General features: G+C 32.9%; 1 pseudogene; it reads right to left on the reverse strand.

Moving 5' to 3' along the window:
• Nucleotides 1-301: 301 nt before the first annotated feature.
• Nucleotides 302-15,101, reverse strand: part of LOC128156245 (uncharacterized) — a 41,553-nt pseudogene continuing 26,753 nt past the window's right edge.

The raw sequence follows: 15,101 nt of genomic DNA on the forward strand, positions 1-15,101 counted from the left end.
ACACAAAAAATCCTAAATAACGACGGTCTATATAAACGTTGATCATATATAAAGTAATTGTATATTCATCATTATATTGTTACATGAAAACTTAGCTTTAATATCTAAACAATGAAGGACTATGAATCGTTTTCTTTATCAGCTGTAAACAATGGAGTACCTGACGCTTATCCACTACTTCGAGCTGTTTTTTTTACTCAACATCTTTTCCTTTGCCGTCGTTTTCGGTACCAATAGTTGTTTTGTGTAACATGTCGTTGCCTAGATTAGGATGTTTATCATATGGAACATAAACATCTTTTATGCTGACGTTTTCTGTGCTGTTGTTGCCGATAGTTGCGTTGCTGTTGTCATTGAGTAGCTTTCCCTTTTCCTTGTGCTACATTTTAGTTTTCTTCTTTGTCATCAGTTTCTGAGAGTATGGTATAAATAAATGAGTTGTTGTTCTTGGATAGCTCGTCAGTAGATTGTTTAACACCTGAACTATTATCGTCTTCTCTTTCGCCGTCGTTTTCTAGACATTCGGCATCATAAAGCGCCGTGTTGTTGTCAGTGGATAACATGGCGTTTCCTCCATCAGATTGGTTATCATATGAAACATCATTCGATTTATTCACATTGTCGCAAGTAATGGCGCACTGAGCATCAATGAACTTCTCGTCATTGATGAACAGCCGCTTTTTCACAAATTTCGCCGTTGTTTCCTGAACAATGGACACCAATAGATGTGTTGCGTAGCACGTCGTTACATAGATAAGATTTATTACTTTCACCACCATCATTATCATCATCATCATCATCATCATCATTTATATTGTTTTCCTTGTATGTGCAATTCTTGCTGGTTGCTTTGTAGTTGTTGTCAATGAGTAGGTCATCGTGTTCTAAAGAAGGTTGTTTTCCGTAAATTTTCATTTTCCCCTCTATCATCGTTTTTTAAACGGTTGGCAGTGGAAAACTTGTCGTTTGTTTGAAAAAAAAACCCCTGTTTAACATCTGAATCATTGTCGGCTTCTCCTTCTCCTTTGTATTCCAGACGTTCGGCATCAATAGGTGCTTCCTTATTGTCACTGCCTAACTTGTCGTTTCCTTGAATATATTGCTTACAATCTGAAACATTATCCGATTTATTTACATAGTTGGGACCGCTTTGTGCAACATTTACCAATTCTTCTTTGCCATCGCTTATTGAACAGTTGGTATTAAAAGGTGCGTTGTCATTGGATATCCCCTCGTTTTCTGGATGGGATTGTTAAGCATTTGAAACATCATCGGTTCTGTTTTTATTGTTGTCACTGCTGACAGATGGAGCTATTTCATACTTCTCGTCGTCGTCGGTGTCATCAGCACTCGAGGAACTCGACTTCTCTTCAGCTACTTCCAATTTGCTACCTTGAATGACCCCTTTAGCCAACATTCGAATACCATTTATTTATACTATACAAATATTGACTGGGGTTCAGGGCAACATTGATTATATAAGCCCCGAGGGACGAAATATTGCCCGACGCGAAGCGGAGGGCAATATGTTCGTCCCAAGGGAACTAATATTTATTAATAAGTGTTATTTTCATCTTCTTGTTTTCTTCTCTTCTCTTCACTTTTCTTCAGGTCAGTGACTACTCTCCTTCGCTCAAAGATCAAACTTGTGTTTTCTCTTTCAAGAACTATTTGTGCATTTTGAATCTTTTGAAGGTCAGTTTTTAGCTTGTTCATATAATTTATCTGTTGTTGTAAATCATTTTCTAGCATTAAAAAAAGCGTTGAAACTAAATATTGAAAAAATAAAGATCAAACTTGTGTTTTCTCTTTCAAGAACTATTTGTGCATTTTGAATCTTTTGAAGGTCAGTTTTAAGCTTGTTCATATAATTTATCTGTTGTTGTAAATCATTTTCTAGCATTAAAAAAAGCGTTGAAACTAAATATTGATAAAATAAATCTTACTTCAAAATGGCATTTTCACTTTTGGCAAAATTGCTAATTACAGGCAAATAAGATGAACAGTGAAATTTTCTTGCAGTAAAGTCCATTAAAACGTTTTCCTTTTCAGTATTTTCAGATTGCATTTAATAAAAATCTAAATAACATTAAACTAACTTGATATTAGAAATATTATTTGCAGGACACCCATAATCATGCATTATTTACGTATCAGTTCCACGTTTTTCTTTTAAATTTCAACTAAAGTTGAAAACTTTAAACTTGAAAATAATTTTCAACCTCAATTTTTAGATTTCCAACTTTAAAGTTGATTTCTCTAGCTTTTATCTTTGAAATATGAAATTTAACGTTGGATTTTCATCTTGAATTGAATTTTAATACAGCAATATCCTACTGAAATCCTGGAATTTACAACTTAAACGTTTCTTTGTTATGAAGTTTTAAAGTTGAAATCGTCAACTTTAGAACTGGATACGTCAACTTTTATTGAGGAAGTTCTAACTTAAAAATTTCAACCTTTAAAGTTGTATTTATAAACTTTTATCTTTAAATTTCCAAATTTTAGCATGGAATATTTTATTTTAATTTGGAATTTCCTAATTTAATATTTGAATTTTGAACTCCCATTTTCTCATCATACATGAATATGTTTTACGATAAGTTTCTTATTTTGAGATTTGTCTTTTAATTAGTTATCTTTTTCATCGGTATGTGGATAATTGCACAAACAAGATACACATATTTACAAATTACACAGCTTTGTTATGATTTTAATTGTATCTATTGTGTTGGTGGTGTTTTTTTTTTACATTTCATGAACGACACCCTCTTATTTCATTTATTAAGATAACGTTAAATTAGGGTTAACGTTATTTGATATATGGTACTGTATACACGTATAGAGCTTAAAGGGTCAAGGCCATGATTTTGGTCAAATTCTATTTTTTCTGTTTTTATTATTTATAATGCTTTAGAAATGAAAAATGAAATTTGAGAGTCAATCGCAGAGTTATAACCAAGATACTGAGCTCATAATTGTTTGTCATGTAAACAAGGCTCGTGCCCTGTTTTTGTTTACATAGGTTTAGTAAAAAATCTTTTTCAAACTGATTTGTCTATCATCTTATTCATTTTAAGCTGAAAGAAACAGCTCCTAACGTTTAACAAATTCATTTTAGGTCTAAAACTGGAATTTTCACTTCAACATTCAAAATGTAAACAAAAGCTTTGTTTACATACCGAAGAATTGTAAGCTCTGTAACTCCCTCATAACTCAACGAATGACACTCAATTTTGGTTGCATGTTAAAAATGCCTTATTGAAGCATTGTAAACATTAAAATCGGAAAAAGTAATTTTTGACAAAAATCGTGACCATGCCCCTTTAATCTTAGTCAAATAAAATCGTCTGATACATACAAATAATAACTATTAGATTGTCCGTGTTATAATCATTATAGGGAGCGTGGGGTATGTGGGCTCAGTCAAAAAATGTGCTCCGCTTCGAGGGGAATTAAGTTGACCACAGACCCCCTGCTTACAAATATTTTGTCCCCAGCTACGCCACTGTAATGTTTATCGAATAAGTACTAAACTCTGTCCCGAGTTTTTGCTTTCATTAGTTTTTGCTTGATATTTTTGTTAATCATAAATACCTTTGTGCTCAAACGGCCAGATTATCTGTTTTGAAACGCACCCCCCTACCGCCTCAGGCTTCAATACACATCCCATAGTAGAAAGGGGAAAATGATGCGAGGTATTCCGAGTAAGTTCCGAATGGTAAAAATTAGTAAAACATTTACCATTATAAATCTTCATAAGAATTTTGTTTTCGTTCCTGTGAACTTTTATGATTGAAAAACGATAATGTGTCAATGAGGATATCTTCGATATTTTCCCTTTTATTGTTTTCAATTGTATTTCAATTCTTGTTACTGTATGATTTCTCCAAGGTGCGTTTTCTCTTGGAGAACCGCAACCTAATTTGTGGGTACGTAGATCCTTTCCAACCCACTCCATGTTAACAATACTACAATGCGTCTATAAATGATTTTGAATAAATATTTCGCATTAAGGCATTGAACTCCCTTATACAACGTAAGAGAAAATTTGTATCATTTGACTTTTGTAAAGAGAATCACATTTCTGTGGAAATAGCGACCTACTTAACGTAAATAATTAGTATTCACTAATAACAGAAGAAAATACCTTGTTACAGATGCTTTTTTGTCTTTCAGAGCGATTTCTTTAGCCGTTTGTTCTGCTGATAGATTTTGTTGTAAATGATCAATTGTTTTCTGAAGATTCAGAACGAATTTTTGACCTTGGATTTCCCTTCGTCTCAGAAATTGGATCTGTTTTTCTATAGTTGTTAGTACATTTTCTACCGATTCCTCACTGGAATATTCAAACAATAGGTCTATGGACTTCATCATTGTGTCATTCTCAAGATAATTTCATAATTAAGAGGAACATTTGAAGAAATTTGACTTTGGCCATAGGCGATAAAGTGTTTCAACGATAATCTTTGCAAACTCCATTTTATCTAAGTTATTGTTTGATTGGCCATGATTGAAAAAAATCTCAGAGCGTAATTATATATATATATATATATATATATATATATATATATATATATATATATATATATATATATATATATATATATATATATATATATCACAAAACAAAGCACAGGTGTTTCTAGCCACAGTCTGTTGTGTCCGAGGAAAAAAATTCGAATGGATGACCTGGGAACTACAGTTACTAGATTAATTTAATTATATATGGCATATTAAAGCTTGATTTGGACTAATAATCCTTATTTTCACAGTTTCTTATCTCCAAAACACGCTTATTGAACATGAAAATTGAAATTATTTTTACGTGCAGATCAAGAATTGTCTTTGACATTTAAACCATCTACACTATTTCACTTTACGGGGCTAGTGATAGCGTTTAAAGGAAAGATGATTATAGAGGCTCTGTGGTTTCGATAAGAGGAATTAGATATATTTTCCCTAATCATTACTTTTCAGAGAGATTTTGTAGGCTGTATCATAGTTTAATTGAAGGTAAAAATATATCATTAACTTGCAAATTTGTTTCAAATGTAATACGGCCGGTCGTCAATCAGCATATTTGTCAAAATTGTCCACCCTTGGCAGATTTGCGATCGGTAATCAGTGTCTGGTGGGTGACATTTAAGAAAAAGCCGTCTAAAACCCCAGTCACAAAAACGAACAACGACCGACGACGGTTTTTGAGGCAAAGATAGGATTCCTCAGGCAATGGGGATTTATCAACCGTAAACGTTGTACTCGCCGAAATTGACCTTTTTCGTCAGCCAACTATTTTTTTTTTATCTAAGAGCCTAGTTACAATTTGTCTGCATCGATGACCGATTTATTTAGCTGAAACTGTCATCAAATAGTCCGTCGAGCCATCGTCCGATCATCCGCAGAGATCTATTGGTAGTTCATTGTAATAAACTCTCCGATATAGTTACTTTGGCAAAACGGAAGTGAAACAGCGTTTAGACCTCAGCACAAATCATCACCACCACAGACAAGGCTTAGTACATGAAAAATTGATTAGTTCGATGTTTTAATAGGCACTGTTTTTCAAATAAAAAAATTCGGACAATTTAGATATTTTGTCGTCGTATGTTTTCTATGGTGGCATATCTCTGCCTCTTGTGTGCAAGTTATTTTTCAATCAAATATGTCGACATGCAAGATAAATATGTTGGCATGCAACATAATTATGTCGACATGCAACATAACTATGTTGACATGCAAGAACATTGCAATTAGATAAGAATCATACAAAATCTCAAATATCGCCCACCTGTGACATCCAAGATGCTAGATGCTACCTTTTTATGTCGACATGCAACTTATTTATGTTAATATGCAACTTATTTATGTCAACATGCAACTTATTTATGTCGACATGCAACTTATTTATGTCGACATGCAACTTATTTATATCGACATGCAACTTATTTATGTCGACGTGTAACTTACTTATGTTGACATGCGAGATAAATATGTTGACATGCAACTTAGTTATGTTAACATGCGAGATAAATTTGTTGACATGCAACTTATAAGTTGTATGTCAACATAACTAAGTTGCATGTCGACATAAATATGTTGCATGCCAACATATTTATCTTGTATGTCGACATAAATAAGTTGCATATCGACGTAAAGAAGTTGCATATCGACATAAAGAAGTTGCATGTTAACATAAAGAAGTTGCATGTTGACATCAATAGGTAGTGTATCTAGCATCTTGGATGTCACATGTTGACCATATTTGAGATTTTTTATAACTCATATTTGATTTCAGTCTTCTTGCCTGTCAACATAGTTATGTTGCATGTTGACATAACTATCTTGCATTTCAACATCTTTATCTCGCATGTCGACATAATTAATAGAAAAATAATTTGAACACAGGAGGCAGAGATATACCACCATAGTTTTCCTAGGGTACAGTTTAATTGGACTGGTTCGCTGTCATTGATTACCAGGGTGTCATATCTACAACCTTAGCGTTCTGAATCAAGGGCAGACTATCCAATCTAAATATAGAACAAGTACGGGTGTTGACAAGACTTTATCAATATCTGTTTATTTACAAAATGTCCTGAATAAAATGTTTACAGTAATATTATGATTTCTGATACATAAGCAGCGTACAGTTTAATGCTATAGTTCTCTCATTAAATATTATACTACATGATGCTTATCGGGTTTTTCGTCTCTAGCTCAGATTCTTGTCCGATGAACCCGAAAATTCATGTTAGAAAAAATATTCAAATACAGCTAAGAAACTATTCGCCATGTGAAATTACTTATCGTTGATTTCAATTTAAATGATAATCCCGGTAGTAATTCAGTACTTTGATGATGTCTGTCATCGATCGGTCGACATTTTGGGTTTTCCTAATGTTGGCCGGCAGACACCTATTCTCAACCGAAAAACGACCGAGGATTGACTAGTATGTCGGGCTACTTTGATAAATAGTTTAACGGACGATCGACGATATACAATTTACCTTAAAGATATAAATGGACGCCATGATGGAATTGTTATGTAATTGGTCGACCGTAAAAATCAAACTGTGGCTCAATGTTCTTTATTATCGAGCGACAATTCTCCAACAAATAAATATTCAAACTTTTGAAGATATCGGTGTTCCTAGAAATAACGTGACTGCTCCGATTCGTCCGATACCAGTGTCGATTAAATTTCTTCAGTCGATGGTCGCGCGATCCATTTTTTCTGAAGAAACATGATCACCCGACACTGGTATCGGACGATGCAGCGCAGGCACGTTTATTTTAAAGACAATTGTATTGTATTGATTGTATTATTTTCATCTAACATTGCATTGAAAAATGTTTTTTTTTTCACTACTACATTATTTTTTTTTAAAAACCTAAATTCCTAAAAACACATATTTATAATACCTGGTTTCTGATGTTGGAATGGTTCTTTCTTCTCTTTGTGGTATCGGAATTTCACCCCCTAAATAATCCATCTAGGTAGCAAAAATCTGAAGTACGTTAATATTTCAAAAGTAGAGAAAAAAAATGAACACCTTAAATAGTCTAGTGCATACCGATGTATAAAATCTTGAGGAAACCGGGGGCTTCGTTCGCTTTCCTACATCTGAAGGTATGCCATCATTACTTTTAGTCTTCTCCGTACCCTTCCCTCTAAATTTTGAAACTGTCTTTCTTAATGTTGCAAACCTTTTTTAACCTGACAAAATATAATCAAAGTACTGAAGTACTGACGGGAGTTGATTTTATCGATTATTATTTATTTTAGAATCAACGATAATGTTAATTTGCATGGCAAGTGGTTTCCGTTATGTATTTGATTTACGCACATTTTTTATAATATGAATTCTCGGACTTTTCCGAAAAGAATTTCGAGAAAACCCCATATGAATCATGTCGTGTAATATTTAAAGATACTATTAATTCCATCAACGTACGTATCAGTAATCGAAATATTTCTGAAAAATTGTATGGATCCAAGCAATATTGAACTCTAGCTTCGTTCAACCAGACGCTCTGCTGTCTCCGTTAATCTCCGACAAGCAAAAGAAATTCTCTGCTTGACGAAGATTTACGGAAACCATTGATTGTCTGGTTGAACAATACTATAGTAAACTCTAGCGTAGGAATACATACATGTACCACTACAAAAAACGTCTAAATTGTTTCCTGCCATTTAAAATCTGACTATTTTCAAGGTATCAATAAACAAGTTTCCTTGAAAAACAATGCTTCAGAATTCATTACAGCAAATTTGTCGATTATTTCCGAGAACTAAGTCTTGTCAGCGGTGATGAATTGTGCTTAGGTCCAAACACTGTTTCACTTTCGGTTTGCCAGAGTAACTGCATAAGCGAGTTGATTAATATCAACTCCCAAAAATAAATTGTAAAATGTGTTTCGCAATCTATAGATTTTTTATTTTACTTTTCTTTATGATGGTAGGAACATGTTTCGCTATTGATGTGGATATAAGTGAATTATAATTAAAATACTGTCACATGTTTAGAATTTTAAAATTTCACAATATCTAACCCAAAACTACGTTTTAAAATTTGTTGGAAAGGTTTTGAAAGTTTTAAAATCACCAGCGAGATTATTTAGACTTACAGAGTTCTAGAGAAACCTCTTAACTACTGCACTACGCTGTTAGGTGACAATTATAGGGGAAAAAAACTATTCATGAAATTACGCTTGATATTTTTTTGTTGATTTCGATAAATAGTACGTAACAACATTAAAGTGTCTTAAACCACCTTGATGGCTTTGTAAAGAAAAATAATATTAAACATTTTTGATGATTTATACAATTTTCGATTTTTTTAATAAGGTCACATAAGTATCTAAAGTGACTTATTTCTATTATTGTTCACTGGCGGATCTAAAGGGTGGCGCATCTGGCTAACACCCCCATCCTGCCATGCCTCCTAAAATTGTCAATGTATAGTTAAATCCTACTTCTTTGGCATAGAAAATGAACAGCTGTAGAGTCTTTTTCATTCATTTGGCAGGAACTTATGTGTTTTTTCTACTTTAAACCGAATTCAACTGCATACATTAATCAAAGTACTGAAGTACTGACGGGAGTTGATTTTATCGATTATTATTTATTTTAAAATCAACGATGTAATTTTGCATGCATGGCAAGTAAATTGCTATAAGTATTTGAATTACGCACATTTTTATAATCTGACTGCTCCTACAGGAAAGTCGTGAAAATCTAATATCAATCATGTTTGTAATATTCAAAGAATTAGTCCATCAAACTGCGTATCAGTAATCGAAATAGTTCTGAGAAATTGTATGAATCCAAGCAAAATTGAACTCTAGTCTCGTTCAACCAGACTTTCAGCCGTATCCGTTAATCTCCGACAAGCAAGAGAGACACTCTGCTTGTCGGAGATTTACAGAGACAGCCGAGCGTCTGGTTGAACGAGACTATATTGAACTCTGGCGTAGGAATACATAAAATGTACGACTTCAAAAACAATATCTTAATTGTTCGTACCATTTAAAATGTGACTATTTACAAGGTATCGATCAATTAGTTTCCTTGAAGAACAATGCTCAAGAACTCATTGCATCGAATTTATCATTTAGAACTAAATGTTGTCAGCGGTGTTGATTTGTGCTTAGGTCCAAACACTGTTTCTCTTTCGGATTGCCTGAGTAACTGCATGGGAGAGTTGATTAAAATCAACTCCCAAAAAACAAGAGGCCCATAGGCCTTGAAGGTCACCTGAGTACCATAGCCTAAAGACTGCAAATTGACATGCAGAGTCTTATGTTTGCGTTTTAAGCTTCAATTTGAAGTATTCACCCTATTCTGAGAATTTTCTGGCAGTTACCCCAGTTTTTATAATTTGATGTTTGAAAAACATTTATTCATAAAGATGGGGGTAGAAGGGTCGGGGGAATCTTGGATTATCTGGGTATATCCCTCTAACTATTTTTAGAATCGGTAGGACAACAAAGAAGTGCCTTTTAGCAAAATAGTTCCTATGCTTGCAGAGTATATATACATTTATTGGGACATTTTAAATCAAAATGCTTGACACATATCAGAAATGAGGATTTGCAATTTTAAAAGCATGTGTCAAAATTGAATTATCATTTAAAGAAAATAATTGAAATTGTTTGATGTGCACCCTTTCCAAAACTGTGAAATTCCCTACTTTTACTTTCATTTTCAGAGTTTTTCAATACAGACGCATTTTGCCGGAAAACGAATCTGACTTCACACCAAGAAATTTTAACAGGAAAGAGACAATTTGATGAGCTTTCATTCAAGAGGTCCCTCATTGCTGAACGAAAATTAGGGCCGGAGCTATGATCCCTAACGTTAACAATACCGCATATGGAAAATGAATTAGTGGACTATACCCATCTGTACCTTAGCTCCAGGGACCAGAAATTGTAAACTTTTGGAAATAAGAGACATGCAAGCCGTTCACAGTCAATCTTTTATAATATACATATATAATTTTACTATATGGCCAAAGCGAAAGGGGGTGTTTCAACAGAGAAATTTTTCATAGTTTTAAACGAACATAATTTGAATCCTGAGGCATTTATAAATATTGAGTAATTATGCACAATGTGAATCGAGGATATTTTGAGACAGAGTATATTAGTCTAAAAGCAGACGGGTCCTTTGCTTTGCTACAATTTATTTTTGAAATACTAGTAAGATGATTGTCATGACGCTATATCTATATTAAGACGTCATTGGAATAAATTACTTGTAAAAACTTTTTTAAAACACGATATTTTTTATCTTTATTCTTATTTCTAACGTCTTTTTAGAACTTTTTAGAAATTATTTGGGAGAAAAAAATATGCATAAGAAAAAGATCTGCACCCAACTGCACTGAATTAAAAACGAAATTACTAAGACTTAAAAAACAAACGATACGAAAAAGAAATACAATAGCAAATAAAAATCTTTTAAGATGTAAATAATACCTTCGTTATAAACTTTACTTCTGATTTTTAGTGTTACGTGATATATACCGGGCTTTTCATTTTGAAAGGTCTCATCGTATTTCAATGTTTGTTAAAACTACCAACACAGAAATTTACAAGCAGGAAAAACAGCGTTGATCCCCCCCCCCCCCCCCAAAAAAAACAAATATTGATAACGACGTTGTGTCAGTTTCAGACGTTATTTATGAAAAGCTAGTTTGTTTTTTTTTTGGGGGGGGGGGGGGGTCCAAAAAATTTTCTTGGCAAGAATACCGTTTGCTTTAATATCTTTATCTTTTAAAGAGTTTAATGAAATTAAATTAATTTTCTCCGTTGTCGTCAGTTTCGGAACTGTTAGTTTCAATAGGTCTTTTGCAAAATCATACACAACAAAAGCATACAAACGTTGGAATGATATGCACATACGCAAGATGTTTGAATGGATGAAATGGTTTGGTAGTTTGTTTCATTAATCCCGAAAGAATAAAGAAACGGCAAGAAGCTATGATATATTTCATATTTTAAAAGATTCCCTTCCGTTCCGTTGAATACCAATATCCACACGGGTATTGGTATTTTGCGGAACGGAAAGGAATCAGAATAAAATTATTTATAAGTATGGTACCGACATTTGTTATACATGTATCATCATTCATTCTAATTTATTTAAAATAAGGCTATCAAGTATTTTTATCGATGTTATCCCTGCGCTGCGAATGCGTATGGTATAATATGACTTCTACTTGATATAAGCATTGTGTTTTTGCTAGCATGATAATCAACTAGTTAGTTCTGCCGCGACAATAATACATGTAAATGAATGTAATTGATCAAAAAATGAAATGAGAGATGTCGTTGTACACAACACACACAAACGCCGAAATTGATAATCAGCACATACACAAGATGACTGAATTGTTTTAAAAGCTTGCTTCATTCATCTCTAAAGAATCTGGAAAAAAAATCAAGGAACGGCGAGTAATTGCTATATATGTCATTATCTAAAAAGTTTGAAAGATTCCGTTCCGTTAAATACCAATATCCACACGGATAATGGTATTTTGCGGAACGGAACGGAATCAAAAGAAAATTTCTCAAAAGAAAAGATGCCTAAGTAATTTTCATCGATGTTACACATACAGATTTATCGCGTTTGGTTTAAATCTCAATTTTATATGTACATGTACATTATCAATCTGACATCTTAGGTTTTCTCGGAAAAGAAGCGTGTAATGACTTTTAGAGCAATGAGTAGCGTATTTAAAAAACAATTTTTCATTTACGTTAGGTTTAATTGAAATAATGGCGTTTTTTAAAAAATTGCTTCCGCAAGGTACCAACAGCCTTTACATGACAAGGAATTGTGAGCCCTGTATCTTGCTTATAACTCTACGACTAGGTCTCAAATTTCACCTGATGACTAGAAATTTATTCCTAAAGCATTATGAATAATAACAACAGAAAAATAGAATTTGACCAAAATAGTGACCACGCCCCTTTAAGTTTTGTTTATGTGTCTTTAAAGAGAATTGTAAGAGATAGGCGACTCAATATTTTTGTTAACATTAGAGGCATTTCCTAAATATTGCCCCAAACTTCACATAAATTGTATGTACTAGTATACTCAATTTTCCACCTTACCGAATCGTAATGAATTTTAATCGAAAGGCAAAAATATACTTTATAACATTTTTCTATAGTTAAGGTGGCTCTATACACCACATTTTGATGACGCAGTACGCAAAAAAGTAAATCAGGAAGAATGCAATTCCGGTACTGACTGATTTAAACTGAGGCGAAGTATATTGGGACCGCTCTTTTGAAAATTTGTTAAATGAATAGATTAATCTAATTGGAAAATTCATTACTTAACAAGTAATGTGGTACCTGACACCTTCACTTTGTGTCGTATTATTTATCGAAATAAACAAAAAAATCAAGTATAGTTTTTAAAATAGTAGTTTCTTTCCCAATACCGACATCTTACAATGTAGCGCAGTGGGGAAGTGGGTTCACTACAAATCCGGAGGTCACGAGTTTGGCTGAATACTGTGAAAGAAAATTTTAAACCGGTGAAGGTATTTCAATTATGATACACTTTAATCAACAATCGACAGATGTTCCCACCTTAAGGGGATGCGAGGGTGGCCTTGAATTTCTCTCAGGTAGGGAAACATAAATCCTATAATTAGTTAATTTTCCCCTTTATTCATTTGACTTAGTTTTGCATTAAAGCGAATACATTCACTTATATAGGCCTATATTGAAATTTGTAAGTATTATTATTCCAACATGATATTTAGGAAATTTTCTTCAACTCAGAAATGAAAAGTCTCCAAGGTGTTTAGGCCTTGGGCCTTAGGAAGGATAACTCCTAACTGAGGAACTTTCAAACCAAATAAAATTTGAAATATTTTTTGTGTTTATTTGCAGTTATTTCATTCAACTTTTTTATGTAACATTTATTGAAATACATTTTCTTATAACATAAAGCAGCTTTTTCAGATGATTTGTCTACAGAGTAAGAAAATATGAAAAATTATGTTTTGGGGAAATACTAAAAAAAATTGCAATAATAACATTTTTGAATGTTAAGAAGTGTTGTATTTTTTTTAGGTGTCCGAAGGAAATATCCAACATATGACAAAAAAATTATCTCAATTTGTTAATAGTTAAGTTTTAAAAAATTATTTTACAAAAACTCGAAAAAACAATAAAAAATTCTTTAAAAATACCTATAGTATCCCTATCATCATTTTAATATTTAATAAGTATATGTTTTGTGGTCTTCTATTGAAAATTGTAATAAACTGTGGGTGTATAGAGCCACTTTAAACGCAGCGAAGCAGGACATTTTTTTAATTTTTTGTCATCAAACTCATAAACGAAAAGAATAATAGAATTAGTTGTTACAAAGTATTTCTTTCAAAGAAGTTCGTGAAAGAAAACAAGGAAAACCAACCAAATACAGTCTTTACTGCGACTTGGTGTAACACTAAAGCTTTAAATTCCAAACAAATACCAAAAAGTATTATTTAGATTGTTTTTCTTTGTTTACAATCTTAAACATAATTCAAATGTCTTTCATTAGTAGTGTATGTAGTACTGATGTACTAGATGGCGCACTGGGCATCATTAAAACTCTTGTTTTCGGTAGCTTCTGCGATATCAATATACTTGTCATTGTCGTCGGTGTCATCTGCACTTGAGGAACTCGAATCCTCTTCAGCTACTTCCAATTTGCTACCTTGAATGACCCCTTTGGCCAACAGAGGTCCATCCTTATACAGGAAAAAAGTTGGCCAAACCACGAAATGCACAAACTTTCCAGCTTTCGTGTATGATCGCATTTTATTTGAGTCGAAAGCCGAGTTTGTTTCGTAATCAGCTTCCATGTAGATTGGAGGATCTTGAATGCGCATCATCCAGCAAAGCTCCACGCATTTTTCAATGTATTCTTTGCAAGAATTATAAACCTTCTGCTTGTTAGGCAATTTAGGTTTTCTTTCAGCTGCAATATACTACAATAATAAAAATGGTAAAATCTAACTAGATTTTGAAAAATATTTAAAACTTATTATGTTAATAAAGATAGTGGGTTCTCATGATTCCTATATATGTGAAGTTAAGTAGATTTATTGCTATGATAAAAAATGAAAAATTTAATACCTTTTGCAATCGTGATATAGCGTGTTCTGCGTTTGATTTCCGAAAATCTTTCATTGGTTTCAACATTTCTGACGACATTTCTTTGACACCCAGCTTAAATGCAAAACAAAAAATGCAGACAAACAACTGAACAATATCATTTGTTTCAGACTGACATTCATAAATGAAACAAATATGCATTAACGACATTCGATCCTCAACAATGTTCGATAACTCTAAATTATCGGGATTTTTTTTCATTCGTACCATAATTCTACCTTTTACATAGACAAATTTAATAAGTATGATAATACTAACTAAAACTACAATGTATTCAACGATCTGCTTGCCTTTTTGGCTCAACGGAGACCTACTAAATAAAAGTAAAGGGTTCGAGCCACCGATGCACCAGTACAATCGGATTTTTTTCTTGTTTGGTCTCAACTTGTATATTTTTTTCAATATAT

This window comes from Crassostrea angulata, chromosome 7, assembly GCF_025612915.1.
Source record: "Crassostrea angulata isolate pt1a10 chromosome 7, ASM2561291v2, whole genome shotgun sequence".
Lineage (NCBI taxonomy): Eukaryota > Metazoa > Mollusca > Bivalvia > Ostreida > Ostreidae > Magallana > Magallana angulata.